This window comes from Zingiber officinale, chromosome 10B (assembly GCF_018446385.1).
Source record: "Zingiber officinale cultivar Zhangliang chromosome 10B, Zo_v1.1, whole genome shotgun sequence".
NCBI lineage: Eukaryota > Viridiplantae > Streptophyta > Magnoliopsida > Zingiberales > Zingiberaceae > Zingiber > Zingiber officinale.
The window spans coordinates 78998029-79000367 of NC_056005.1; the positions used below are offsets into that span (position 1 = coordinate 78998029).

General features: G+C 38.9%; 1 long non-coding RNA gene across 1 annotated transcript; it reads left to right on the top strand.

Annotated features, from left to right (window-relative positions):
* Positions 1-708: 708 nt before the first annotated feature.
* On the top strand, positions 709-1983 carry LOC122030259. The gene is made up of 4 exons (XR_006125371.1): positions 709-980; positions 1092-1241; positions 1329-1536; positions 1926-1983. It is a non-coding gene; the product is annotated as an uncharacterized LOC122030259 (long non-coding RNA).
* Positions 1984-2339: the final 356 nt, after the last annotated feature.

Sequence of the window (2339 nt, forward strand, 5' to 3'; positions counted from 1 at the left end):
TATTTTTAAATAATTTTTAAACGAAAATTTTGAAATGATTTTTAAAAAAATTTTGAATAAAAAAGAGTTTTTAAAAGGATTTTTAACATATTTTTAAATAATTTTTAAACGAATTTTTTTAAATGGATTTTTAAAATAATAATTTTTTAATTTAATTTTTTATTTAATTTTTAATTTTAATTTTTAATTTTTAATTTAATTTGATCGATTTGGTTTGATTTGGTTCGAGTCGGTTTGAAGTCCTTAGTCATCTCACCTGATCTTTGTTTTCAATCAAGGAAACCTATAATTTTTGTGAGATAAAGTTGAATTCAATTTTAGGGTTTGGTTTAACTTTATGCTAGATTCAGGTTTAGCTTTGGTCTCAACAAATAGGCATTCTTTGGATAAATTTATGGGCTATGGTGAGTCACTTGATGTGAGATCTCGGAAAATTTAAATAAATAGGGTTATCTCAGAAATAGCCTTATAATATTTTTCCGGAATTTTTAGAAATTTTCTGGGAATTTTTCGGAGCTCGTAAGACAGGTTTTAAGGGGATCAATTTCGGGTTCAGATTAAACCTATTTGGGATACCCGTTTAATGGAGGAAATGTTTTATTTATAAAACCTTTTCCTTTTCTTTTATTTCTTTTCCCTTAAACCCCGATCCCGAACCCGAGCTCCCCCGATCTCCCCTCTTCCTCTCTCTCTGTTCACTCCCGCGGACAAGCGACGGCGACGGGAGCAAGGGTCCAGCTCCGGCGATCGTCGATCTCGACCCAGGGGAGCAGTCGCCAGCACAGATCCGGACGTGGGTGATTTTCTCCAGCCCTAGGTGAGAGCGCTGATCTTCTCTCGGCGTCGTCGGCGCAGATCGGAGCTCGGAGCATAAGGGTTCCGATCCTCTCCTCCTCTGGTTTCCTTCGATCTCCGACGTCTCTTCTAATCGACTGCCCACGCCCCTGGATCGATCTAGATCCGCTCGATCCCCGGCATAGGTAAGCTAGCTTTAACCGGATCTTCCTCTTCTTTGGGTTTCCTCCGACTCGTGCCCTAGCACAGTCGATAATTCTTCTTCTTCTCTTGATTTTCGCCGAACCATGCCCTAGGTCCATCGCCGGTGCTTTTCCATTTGGATCGTTGCTTCGTGAGAGCAGATCGCTGATCAAGAAGGGAGGTCTTAGCCCTAGCCTCGACCTTTCCTCTTCGACGCCGGCTTGGATCTACTGTCTTGTGTTCTAGCTTCCATTTCGCACACGGTAAGCTTCTCAATTAGGTTTTTCTTTAGGTTGCCTTGATGAATTTGGATCTTCTGTTCTTGATTCAAGCCGTAAGATGGTTTCCAGTAGGTTGTGCTGTTCTGGTGGTGGACAGCAGCTCGATCCGGGCAGAGAGGAGGCTCTGTTCCTTTTGATTGAGTGCTGTGGATTAGTATGCATGGTTGTGAGCTAGAGGTACTATCTTGTGGATGTGATCTTAGGTTCCAACAGCAGCTACCCTAACCGGCAGCTACACCTTTGGTTGTGATCTATTGGTGATCACCTTGGATTCGAGGTAAGGAATAGGATAATTGATCTTGTTGTAGATCACGTATTGAAATTGGATATTCGTTTGATGATCTTGTTCTAGATGAATTTGATTCATGTATTGGATTAGAAATGCATTGGATTAATCCATGATTAGTTAATGCATGTGTGTAGATTTAATTGTGTAAAAGAAATCTAATGAAATGGTTAGGGTTAGGGTAATTAACCCTAATCAACCGTTGGATTTCTAATCTAATTGGTGATTAGGGATTAGGTAACTAACCCTAATCGACCATTAGATTTAAATTGGTAAGTTGAGATTGTGGATTAGGGTTTTACCCTAATTTAGTGTTAGAGATTTTATTTAGCTATTCATGTGGATTTAGCTAAATAAAATATATATGTTGTTTGACGCAGGAGTCTGATTTGAGACAGGCGTCTCGACGTTGACTTCGGATTTGGATTGTACCTTCTATTTGAGGCGGGTACCCTTTGACTTATCTTTTGATACTGTCTTATGATATGTATAGTTTATATATAGTTGCTAGTGATAGGTGGTAGATTTATTTCTTCCCTGGTCTTAGCTAGTTGATACCTATCACATGCTTCATCTGTTAGTTGCCTTACTTCAGGATTGGATATTTACCTCTTGCCATGTATATATATGTTCATAGAGATGCATGTCTATAGTGCTCTACTCTACCGGATTAGTTGCTTTACATGTGGGATACATGCTCTTGGATTCATGATACTTACATCATTGTTATATGTGATATCTTTGAGTTTATGCTGTTTATATCATGGTTATATATATGCGTTTACCTTTTGGGC